The following is a 13279-nucleotide window of genomic DNA, read 5'->3' as shown; positions in this document are numbered from 1 at the left end:
GTGACACGTACAACGGTCACAACTGCTTTATCTTTCAATGGGTACGAGCATGTAAGTTGAGGCCAAACCTGAAGGAAGGTCATTGCTACACAACTTTTGTTAAGAACATCGAAAGTTATTTTTGATCAACAATCGACACTGCGGCTGAGCACGAAGCATTTTCGTGCACGCGACAACGATCAGGAGAATCGATTATGAGCTTCCATGCCAGACAAATGAGAATGTACGTCTTTGTGAGTATATTGCAGCAGATCAGAAACGTTTCGTCAAAGCTCAGTTGCTCAAGGACATGTTCAACCGCGAACTTGCTAGAATTGCTAGCACATTTAGTAGCGAAGCGAAATTCATCGTACAATCGGCAACGAGAGACGGAGTGTATCAGATTGATACAGCTTGTACAATGATACTTCAATTAATCATATACGCTCTACCAAAGCTCCATTGAAGCGTAGGACGGGAAACGAATAAACCAGATAATTTAGACTAAAGAATATCGTGCTAGCATTGCTTTTTCTAGGAGTCGTCGGGCCCGTTATAAAATTGAAATGCAGTAAATGCGGTCAACTTGGGCCGCGTCCTGCCGACTGAAACACGTTAAAATGCAGAATTCAACTGCAAAAGATGAGACAACCCAATTGGAAGTGGAAGCTTTGTAGTCAGGAAAGTGGTCGAAGTATCTGAGCAGATTTTAAGCTGTCTCGAATGACCTATCCATCAAGAACGGAATATTGACAAAACTCAATTGTGCGAGTGTGGTGACCTGGCATGGCCACAGATGCTGATCAATGGGTCATGCGAAACTTGTGCCACAAATGGTAGACCGGTGAAACCAACTCCAATGCAAAGGATATTCTCTACTAAAACGGTTTGAGAGACGATTGCGCTCGATACCAATGGTGAAGAATTTGAAAGCTTTTTTCGTGGAAGAGGAATTCAGACAATATACTCTACACCATTTTTCCCACAACAAAATGGGCTAGTCGAAAATTTTATGAGAATTGTTAATAAAGCAATGTCAACCGCATCGTCAACCGGGAACAACTACAATGATGAGCTGCAGGCTGCAATACAGCCACATAATGCTGCTGCCCACTCAACCACCAGAGCTTCTTCAGAGGAAGTCATGCTAAAAAAGAAAAACCAGGGTGGTTTGGCACTATTGAACCGGGGATAAGCACATATTAATGCTATTAATGAATTTTGACAGTTGGTTTGTTATTGAGTGCGTGCAGTACTTGTTTCTATCGCTGCGTGTTGAGTACACAGATGTCACCTAGACAGATTGTCGTCAATTTTTTTGACGTAGGACTACGTCTAACCGGAAGATATAGGGGGTGAAATGGAAATCTAGGCACTGAACAAGTTGGAAAAAAATGCAAGATTTGGAACGCTTATAACTCGAGCATTTCTCAATAGATCGCAAAGGTTTTTGCATCAATTGATAGGAAATATATCTACGCATCTGTCATAAAGAATAACATTTCATTTTTCTTGAGATAAATAATTGAATAATTGTGAAATATCAAGCATTGTTAAAATGCACTATGTGCCCATTTTTGATTGGTCCATTTTGTGCTCCTCAAATCGTACCGACCAAAACGGGCAACCAGAACAGCAGCGAAATAGAATGAAGCACGATTGGAAAGGAAAAAGAAAAAAATGAACGAAACATTGGTCGCAGTCTCACACATGCGTAATTCTCGAGCCAGCCAGTCAGCTTAAAAATCCCCGCTCCGCTGCCGTAACGATCATTCTTTGTGTGGACACCGACTGGAGAACATCGTTGCTGGACGAGCTGGACGGCGAGGGATCGAGTGCCTTTCTCAAGGCAAGAGGGCGGAGGTGGTAGCGCTGGAGTAGAGTAATAGAGTAGAGTAGAGTTTTCAAAGGGCCTTTCTCAAGGCTAGAGACGAATGAACTGCAAAAGTTTAAAGTCTCTATAATACAAGACCTTCCTTCCTTCCGTAACGATCATTCTCATTCAAACCGTACACCATATCGGTTCGCATCACAACAAATCAACAAACCAACCCAAGCAGCCATGTCTGGACATGGTAAAGGAGGAAAAGTGAAGGGAAAGGCAAAATCCCGCTCGAACCGTGTTGATCTGGATTTCCCCGCAAGGGTAGCTAGGCCGAGCGCGTTAGTACCAGTGCACCAGTCCACCTAGCCGGTGTTATATAGTTTCGGCCGCCGAAGTGATCGAGTTAGCTGGCAAAGCTGCTCGCGACGATAAGAAAACCCGCATTCGGAACAGAACACATTCGGTTCGGTGGACATCAAGACAACAGGCAGTTGCACCGAGTGGCAAACGCAATCGCAAAACGGCAGCTGGTAGCAGAAGAAAAAAGTTTGTTCTTTATACAAACTGCTTTGGTGGCAAATCCAGAACAAGGCGACATCGAGGGCGTTCGAAATGTTTTTTTTTTCAAAACCACGAGTACTAAGTTTTCTAAATTGGAACCATTCCATAAAACAAGGCGCTTTTCAGGGCCATCAAACCTTCCAAAAAAGAGTTTAGGAAATACAGTTCAATGCTTTCTAAAACATTATCCATAATAATAATAAAACACAAATAGATTTTTTCATCATTTCTTTGCCAGGATCTGATGAGTAAGTGAATTTGGCAGTTGTTCTGAGCTTATTGATAGTTGGGGACTTTCCTGATTATTCAATTTTCACCAATTCTTAAATTGTTTCCAGATTGAAAGTACAGTAATTTACAATTAGTTCGACATTTAGCTAATTGGACGGACATGTAATGCGACTTATTTAGTTGGACATTTTTATAAACATAGAGATCCAAATTATGACCCCACATTGAAATCGCAAATGTTCAATTACAGGTTAAAATCGCCTCCAATGCGACACTGAGTGGCGCTTCGGCACGTCGCATTGAATGTAATTTACTGTACAACATGTCACAAAGCTGGATGGGAAGAAATTTTCCAACTGTGAAAGCTGTGGCGAGTGGCAAATGCAATCGCTAAACAGAAAGGTTTAGCCGAACAAGATGGGGATATCGAGTGATAACAAAACAATAAACTCTTTAGATTGAAGATAATTTTGTGATCCTGAAAAGGACCCTTTTTAGCCTGCATGTGAATCCAACGAGCGAACAAATCGTAATGAATGTATTTTTTTGCCATCGCTCCCTTTTAACGCTCATTCGTTCGTCTCGTTGGACTCGCCCCTCTGGCTGAGTCTGCCGATTTGTCTCTATCCTGTGAGTGTGTACCGCTAGAGTATAAAACACGCGGACCCTAAAAAAATATCTTATTTTCTTTCAAACCGTAAACCCGTGTGGTTGTACGGCATCGGAATCGTGGACGTAACAAAGGAGGACAAGTTAAGGGAAAGGCAAAGTCTCACTCGAACCGTGCAGGTCTCCAGTTCCCTGTTGGTCGCATTCACTGATTGCTCCGCAAGGGTAACTAGGCCGAACGGATTGGTGCCGGAGCACCAGTATACCTAACAGCGATTATAGAGTTTCGGCCGTCGGAGTGCTCGAGTTGGCTTGCAAAGCTGCTCACGACAATCAGAAAACCCGCATCAAGAACAGAGCAGCTTCGGTTCGGCGCTCATCAAGGCAACAATTAGTTTCAGTGAGTGGCAAAGTGTTTCTCCGGCACGTCGCATCAAATGTAATTTACTGAACAACATGTCACAAGCTGGATGGGAAGAAATTTTCCAACTGTGAAAGCTATGGCGAGTGGCAAACGCAATAGCTAAACAGGAAGGTTTAAGCGAACAAGATGGGAATATCGAGTGATAACAAAAACACAACACCAAAGGTTCTTTTCAGAACCATCAACATATTCATAAAGAGTAAACAGTAAACTAATCCATTTTTCAGGTAGATAGGTAGGTATTCACGTAGGAGAAGAAAATAAAACAATATATTTAAAATATATATTTAACAAAAGCTGTCCCCTTTGTATAGTCCTACGTCACTCCGGTTATGTCCCCGACATTACCCACCCGTCTTTTTTATTTCCAAACCTATAGAATATGTGGACATGTGGCAAACTGTATTAGTGACAGATAGAATATCCAGGTCAAAATTGACCGTGAGGACTGTAATCAGAGGAAATTCACGCAGCTGAATATTTTTTATAACATTTTTTGAGTATTTCGTATCGTAGATTGAAAAAAAAAGAAATGGAATGACAGACAAAAGATAAAAAAAAGGAAAAAAAACCCAAAAAGAAGAAGGAAGAAGGAAGATGTGTGGTGCGTAGAAGAGAGATTAAATGCACAATGCCCTACCCCTCGCAGCTGACAGTATAACAGTGATGTTGGTGTTATATCATAGCAGCAGTAGCACACATGTCACATCATTTCCTCCTTCAGCAGACAATGGTCGAATAGGTAAGCCACAATATTTCCTCTCTGTATCGGGTGATTTCACTGTAGGCTTATACTACCGGCATTGAGGAACCCTTGCAGTGAATATCGGAAACTCCACACCTCCCCCTTCGAGAGGGGGAGGAGTGTCTGCTCACCATAGAAACTTTTCTTGCTCCCTAAAATCTTCAAATGCCAAATTTGGCCCCTTTTGCTTGATTAGTTTTCCAGTTATGCAGAAATTTGTGTTTCATTTGTATGGTAGCCCCCCCCCCCCCCCTTAGAGAAGAGGGAGGAGTGTCTAACCACCATAGAATCATTTATTGCACCCCAAAACCTCCACATGCCAAATTTGGTTTCGTTTGCTTGATTAATTCTCGAATAATACAAAAAATTGTGTTTCATTTGTAAGGCAGTGGAGGGGTCTCGAACTATCATAAGAACCTTCCCCGACCCCAAAAACCTCTACATACCAATTTTCATGTCTATCGGTTCAGTAGTTCTCGAGTCCATAACAATCAGACAGACAGAAAAATAGAAAGACAGACAGACAACATTTCATTTCAATATATAGAGATAGATAGATTGAAAATATCTACGTGAAAAAATCAGACATCTGATCAGGTCGGAATCAAATGTTCTTAGACCGACATTATTGGAAATGTTCTGAAATTAGCCACATCTAGCAATTTGCAATTCTGCATCCGTGTCTTCGTTCGTCCGAATAGACTCATTACTTTCTACCACTAACACCTCTTTTCCTCGCTTAGAAGCAGCTTTTTTGGTGTACTGACTATTGCCAAGTAGCCCGGTCTTGTGAAGTTTTTAGTATTCCTTGGTCACCACTTGTGATGCGAAATAGCTGGAGCATGTTTCACAAATCCTGGTCAATGCTAGATGAACTTTGACAAGTTCAGAGAATTTCGAACAGAGATAAAACAGAAATAAAATCCAGTTAGAATTAATGCTCACATCTGTTAGTATTGGTCCTTTCAAACCATTTGGCGTTTGACTGAGAATAACAGGAGTCGGTGTAAATTGATGTTGATTTACACAAAAGTAACTACTCCTTGGTTCAACGAAGTAGTTCCTATCGCTATATTCTACTTCAACGGAATATCCATCTTTCGCGAGATTGTTTCACTCATCAGCAAAAGATTCCCCTGCATACTCAAAATGTTTCGTTTTCAGTTCTGGTTCCATTGTTTTGAGTTTTTTTTTATCCAATTGAGATCCGTGATATTCATGAAGATGTATAGAAATCTTCTAACACCCGGGTAAAAAGAGCCATCCGACGTTCATCTCGGTTAAAGCAATGCGTCTTGGTGCATTTATACCAACGAATATTGCATAAAGATTCCATTGAATAAAATAATGAATCACCATATCTATGATCATTTTATCACAAGGGTTCTCGTTTGGTCCTCCATTCACAGTAATTATGATTGATGGCTTGATTATTTATTAATACCGAATAATTTCAACGAACTCAGGCAGCTCGCACTCCCTGTAAAAATCGAGGCCATGAGAAAATGCGTTCGAAGAACAGTGCCTCGAACGAAGTGCAACAGTTGCTCAAGCTTACATAGGCGCGTTGATTGATTTATGATTAAAAATGGATTTTTTACGTAACGATTACGGTCACCTATCAAAGCTTTCACATAAGTTTGATTCAATTTGAATTAGGAATCGCTGTTCATTTTATAGCAGCGGTCGTAGACGGGGTATTTGAAATATTTTAACATCAAATTGGTTGGTAAACCTGTATATTTTGACGGTAAAAATTTCACCTTGATCCGTTTTGTTTTGAAAAGACTAGAAGTGGGTTATATCTATAGTATAATTGCGAGATGGACTACCACTGGCTCAGTAATCATTTGTTTGAAATTGCATCTGAATCAATTCTCAATGAATGAATGAATGAATGAATGAATATTTTGAAAGGCTGCTGATTTTTTCTTATTAGTGTGTGGGTGGATGAGTATAAGTATAAAATTGACATTAACATAAAATTCAACTCTTTCGAACTTGTTGGTGGTCCTGAAAAGAACCGATGGATTTGAGTGGCTTTGTTAAAGCAACTGAATATATTTGATACATGATTCATTTTGGTTTCGTGGGAATAATACATGAGATTTTTCATGACCATTCCATGTGAAAGCAGAACAGAGAACAGAGAGATTGATACTCTTGGATTGCATCACGGAACACCTAGTCAAATGCACAAATTTATGCGAATATTCATCCGCTCGGTCCCATTCACAGACGAACAATTTTTCAAGACCACTCCATGCGACAGCAAAATAGAAACTGAGATAGGTTGGTGTCGACATCATGCATCATGTCTCAACTACAGTCCAACGATTGCTCCATTTATAGTGATTTCTATAGTATGTTTCGAAGCAGTTTTTCAGCTATTGAAACATTTTTTTGTATCAATGAATAGCAATCATATAAATCTAGGACATTTTATCTTTTGAATGAAGTGATTTTTGTACCACTTCGTTCAGCCGTCAAAGAGGTATTAAAGTTCAAAACATTGCACTCCAAGTGTCACGCTTTCGTTTCCGAAACTTTGAACTTACACCCCGGTACAGAAATGATAGACGTAGTCCTAAGTCAAAAATTATAGGCGCTTGTATCCGAAACAAGACCGCTTAGGAGGTAGGACTACGCATTCGTTTTATTTAATTTGCTTGTTTATGAAATCATCGACTAGGACGCATCGTAGTGGAACTCACGATTAGAAGCTGAGGTGGAAGGTATTGCGAACAATTAAGACGTCCCGGGTTTGCCATAATTTGCCTCAATACCTGACATCTGGGACATCTGGTTCTCTGGAACTTCGACATCGCCAAAACGCACAACTCTAACCAAAGTACCATCCAGAAAATTCATGTTCGAAAAGGTTATCGTGATTTACGTGCAAACATGTAAACAAACAGGACGCTGAACCAAAACCTGATGGCCAAAAGACGCGCTCGAAAGTTGTATAACAACGTTTTGACGAAGTATGAAAAATGCATACTGATGGATGACGGATCGCATGGGAATATGGATTTTGGACAGCTCCCAGGCCTGAACATCTATAAGGCCCCTGCCAGAGGGGGCCAGCAAATTTAAGTTCGTTCTCGCTGATGAATTCGCCAGGAAGTTTCTGATTTCGCAAGGGATTTGCTACTGTGGACAGAGAACCCAAAAAGAAGAATAAATTTTCTGTATTTTGATATAAAAAGATATTTTTATACTGTTAAACAACCCCGATACAACGGGTTTTGTGATTCCGAATTCTAAATGAGTCTAGCTTTAATCAAAGAATCAGTGCAGAGTTGAAATATAAAAGAGAGAATTTGAAACCTGGTTTCTAAAATAAGTAAGATGAAACCGGTATCTTTGGATTAAATATGCCATCTACTTTCGGGAAGTTGAAAGCTTGGGAATTTGAATATCTAACATGAATCAAAAAACTGAATTTCTAAATCTAAAAATTTGCGGATATGAAATCAGTGTGTATGTAATTTCCAGAGTTCTCAAATTTGGATCAGAAAAGTAGAAAAAACAAATTCGGAACATGACATTCGAGATGTGGCATTCTGGGTAATAATACGTCATGGTAAAAATTGTTAACAGTGTAGGTGTAGCTAACAATTGATTACTACCCATTCTCTATACATTCGCTTTACAGTATATAACTTGTTGTTATGTCAAATAAATACCATTCGTATGTTATCCTTCACATGTTTTATTTCACTACTATTCATTTCGCTACACGCGTTTTATTTCACTACTGTTAAGAGGTTATAGGCCCAGCCATACCTCAGTTTGTAAAAAAAGTTTTCGGAAATGATATTAAAAAGAACGGATTCGATATGGAGGTGGAAGCGAAACTCTTGCGGATTAAACCTTTCGACGGCAACGGATTTAATAACTGGTGCTTATTTGCAACAGTTGGATGTTATTCATTGCGTCGAGAAAGCGGCCGAAGAGGAGGACTTCTGGAACATTCCGGAAATGGATAGCAATGATGTGAAGGCGGCTAAAGAAGGACAACGAGCGTTGCGGATGAAGCAGGACAACAAGTGTCGGTCCGTGCTTATCCAGGCGATAGCGGATAGTCATCTCGAGTACGTCAAAGATAAGGTTAGTCCGAAGCAAATATGGGATGGACTTCACAATGTCATCGAGAGAAAAAGCATAACGAACCGCTTTATGCTCAAACGGCAGTTGCTGTCAATGCGGTATGACGAGAGTCAGCGTCTTCAGGAGCATTTTCTAAAGTTCGACCAGTTGGTGCGTGAAATTAAAGGAGCCGGAGCTAAGATGGAGGAAGAAGATGTAATCTGCCATCTGATGCTGACGATGCCGGAATCGTACGATGCAGTTACGACGGCGATGGAGGCGGTTTCCGAGAATTTAACGTTGGATATAGTGAGAAGAAAATACCTGGACATTGTAGTCAAACGAAGAGGACATCGGCAGGATCCTGAAAAGGAAGGAGCTGAATTTTCTGGTCATCAGAAAAAACAAAGTGAAATGTTTTGGATGCGGTGAGGTTGGACACAAGAAGGCACAGTGCAGGAAGAGTGCTAAGAAACCGATGCAAAAGGCTCACGTTAGCGCGAATACTGTTAGTTTTGTTGCGGCTGATAAAGATACTGCTGTTGCTGTTGCTGCTGCTTGTGTACAAAAGTCGAAATGGTACCTCGACAGTGGTGCGTCTGAACATATGACTAATGACAGCTCGATGTTCACGTCTATGGAAAAGCTGAAAATACCAGTTGTGATACAGACCGCGAAAAATGGAGTAGTTTTGTTTGCTCATCAGAAAGGTTGCATTGATACCTATGCAGTGGTGAATAATGAGAAGATTCATATAAGAATGGGAAATGTATTTTATATTCCTGATTTGGCGTTGAATCTGCTGTCTCTCACACGTTTGGAAAATTCCGGGAAGAAAGTAATTTTTTACGGTGGATGTGTAACGGTAGAAGCAGATGGTAATGCGATCGAAGCGCTAAGTGTTTCAGTGTTTGGCGGAGTATGAAGCAATGGCTTCCGCACACTTCGGGTTGAAAATTAGTCGTTTGGTGTGTGATAATGGCGGCGAGTATACGAGTAAGGCGCTGAGGAAATTTTGTCGGAAAATGGGTATTAAGCTAGAAACTACGGTACCATACACACCCGAGCAAAACGACGTAAGCGAGCGCCTTAACAGAACGGTCATCGAAAAGGTTCGAGCTATGTTGGAAGCAAGTAAAATTCCGAAGAACATGTGGGGTGAGAGGGGTCTCCGTAGCCACATTGGTTGCGCGTTCGCTTAGTAAGCGATCAATCGTGAGTTCAAAACTCAGGGCCCTTATTGACCATCTTTGTGTTGTTACAGAATAGCTACGTCCACGCAACAATCATCAGCGATGGAGATCGATCCACGGTCGAAATAAGGTCGATTCATCCATACAACTGCTCTGCTCTGCAAGACACATCGGGCTGCTGTTCTATGAATAACTCAAAAATGATCAATCAACTGTCTCCGCTGTCCGGTGGTCCAACTGGATTGGATAATGGAAGAACAGAAAGAATACTCTTACGCCTAAATGGCTACTGTGTGAATGTACCATATGTAATGGTATAGAAGGAATACTGGCGAATGACAACTGTGTAATGTGCTAATTATAGATATGATAACCATGTGACATGTACACGATTAAAATTCGGCTCTGTTACATCTAAAATGCTAATGAGCCTTAAATAAATAAATGGGATAAAAACTATGGATGGGTTATACCTATGATATAACCGCAAGGTTGACGTAGGACTGTCGTTGGCTTAGTAATCATTTGTGTTTTCTCAATTAACAATAATCGCACCTCGAATGCTCCTCATTGGGTACGATATCGCCGCTGCGCAGAGCTGTTGATTAAATTATTGATTAAACTAGTGAAACAATTTACGAATTCAATTGCAAACAAATCCCAATTTAGGTCAATTCATGCATTATGGTAGTGGTTATTGTAGCTAATAGTTATCAACATTTTCAAACGGTATGCGTAGAAGTTCAGTAAGCTGGCGACATGAAGGGGCATGCAGTCTTGAATAACCGAGCCAAAGCGTTGCATTTGTACCCGCTATTGTAGACCGTGTTAGCAAAACTCATTCCGGAGTGTAAAAAAAGACGGGTGGGTAATGTCGGGGACATAACCGGAGTGACGTAGGTCTATACAAAGGGGACAGCTTTTGTTAAATATATATTTTAAATATATTGTTTTATTTTCTTCTCCTATGTGAATACCTACCTATCTACCTGAAAAATGGATTAGTTTACTGTTTACTCTGATGGTTCTGAAAAGAACCTTTGGTGTTGTGTTTTTGTTATCACTCGATATTCCCATCTTGTTCGGTTAAACCTTCCTGTTTAGCTATTGCGTTTGCCACTCGCCACAGCTTTCACAGTTGGAAAATTTCTTCCCATCCAGCTTGTGACATGTTGTTCAGTAAATTACATTTAATGCGACGTGCCGGAGAAACACTTTGCCACTCACTGAAACTAATTGTTGCCTTGATGAGCGCCGAACCGAACCTGCTCTGTTCTTGATGCGGGTTTTCTAATTGTCGTGAGCAGCTTTGCAAGCCAACTCGAGCACTCCGACGGCCGAAACTCTATAATCGCTGTTAGGTATACTGGTGCTCCGGCACCAATCCGTTCGGCCTAGTTACCCTTGCGGAGCAATCAGTGAATGCGATCAACAGGGAACTGGAGACCTGCACGGTTCGAGTGAGACTTTGCCTTTCCCTTAACTTGTCCTCCTTTGTTACGCCCACGATGCCGATGCCGTACAACCACACGGGTTTACGGTTTGAAAGAAAATAAGATATTTTTTTGGGGTCCCCGTGTTTTATACTCTAGCGGTACACACTCACAGGATAGAGACAAATCGGCAGACTCAGCCAGAGGAGCGAGTCCAACGAGACGAACGAATGAGCGTTAAAAGGGAGCGATGGCAAAAAAAATACATTCATTACGATTTGTTCGCTCGTTGGATTCACATGCAGGCTAAAAAGGGTCCTTTTCAGGATCACAAAATTATCTTCAATCTAAAGAGTTTATTGTTTTGTTATCACTCTAATTGTAAACTAATTGTAAATTACTGTACTTTCAATCTGGAAACAATTTAAGAATGGGTGAAAATTGAATAATCAGGAAAGTCCCCAACTATCAATAAGCTCAGAACAACTGCCAAATTCACTTACTCATCAGATCCTGGCAAAGAAATGATGAAAAAATCTATTTGTGTTTTATTATTATTATGGATAATGTTTAAGAAAGCATTGAACTGTATTTCCTAAACTCTTTTTTGGAAGGTTTGATGACCCTGAAAAGCGCCTTGTTTTATGGAATGGTTCCAATTTAGAAAACTTAGTACTCGTGGTTTTGAAAAAAACCATTTCGAACGCCCTTGATGCCGCCTTGTTCTGGATTTGCCACCAAAGCAGATTGTATAAAGAACAAACTTTTTTCTTCTGCTACCAGCTGCCGTTTTGCGATTGCGTTTAGCACTCGCTACTCGCTGCAACTGCCTGTTGTCTTGATGTCCACCGAACAAAATGTGTTCTGTTCCGAATGCGGGTTTTCTTATCGTCGCGAGCAGCATGGCCAGCTAACTCGATCACTTCGGCGGCCGAAATTATATAACGACGGCTAGGTGGACTGATGCACTGGTACTAACGCGCTCGGCCTAGCTACCCTTGCGGGGAACTCCAGATCAACACGGTTCGAGCGGGATTTTGCCTTTCCCTTCACTTTTCCTCCTTTACCATGTCCAGACATGGCTGCTTGGGTTGGTTTGTTGATGTGTTGTGATGAGAACCGATGTGGTGTACGGTTTGAATGAGAATGATCGTTACGGCAGCGGAGCGGGGATTTTTAAGCTGACTGGCTGGCTCGAGAATTACGCATGTGTGAGACTGCGACCAATGTTTCGTTCATTTTTTTCGTTCAATCGTGCTTCATTATATTTCGCTGCTGCTCTGGTTGCCCGTTTTGGTCGGTACGATTTGAGGAGCACAAAATGGACCAATAAAAAATGGGCACATAGTGCATTTTGACAATGGTTGATAATTCACAATTATTCAATTATTTATCTCAAGAAAAATGAAATGTTACTCGTTATAATAGATGCGTAGATATATTTCCTATCAATTGATGCAAAAACCTTTGCGATCTATTGAGAAATGCTCGAGTTATAAGCGTTCCAAATCTTGCATTTTTTCCTACTTGTTCAGTGCCTAGATTTCCATTTCACCCCCTATATCTTCCGGTTAGACGTAGTCCTACGTCAAAATGCAAGGGGCTATTACAAGTACTGCCGAGATCTGGAATACCAATTTTCCCAATCTGTGTTGGGAAAACACATTCCGGTTTGCAAAAACGCAAGCGAATTCAAAAGTACTCGCAGCTTACATCTAATTTGCAATGCCAATTTCCCCCGGCTCCATGGTTTTGAAGTCTGTATTGGGAAAAAAATTCCGATTTGCAAAAACGCAAACGAGTACAAAAGTACCCGCTTGCATCTATTTTAAAATACCGATTTCCCTTGGTTTTTAAGTCTGTGTTAGAGAAACATTCAAATTTGCAAAAGCGCAAACGAGTACAAAAGTACCAGCAGCTTGCATCTATTTTGCAATGTCGATTTGAAGTCTGTGTTAGGGAAATATTCCGATTTGCAAAAGCTCAAACGAGTACGGAAGTATCCGCTGCTTGCATCTACTTTGCAATGCCAGTTTTTCCTGGCTCCATGGTTTTGAAGTCTGTGTTAGGAAAACATTCCAATTTGCAAAAGCGCAAACGAGTACAAAAGTACTCGCTGCTTGCATCTATTTTGCAATGTCAGTTTCCCCAGACTTCATGATTTTGAAGTCTGTTTTGGGGAAATAT

The sequence above is a fragment of the Toxorhynchites rutilus genome, chromosome 2 (genome assembly GCF_029784135.1).
Source record: "Toxorhynchites rutilus septentrionalis strain SRP chromosome 2, ASM2978413v1, whole genome shotgun sequence".
NCBI lineage: Eukaryota > Metazoa > Arthropoda > Insecta > Diptera > Culicidae > Toxorhynchites > Toxorhynchites rutilus.
Note: the sequence above shows the minus strand (reverse complement) of the source record.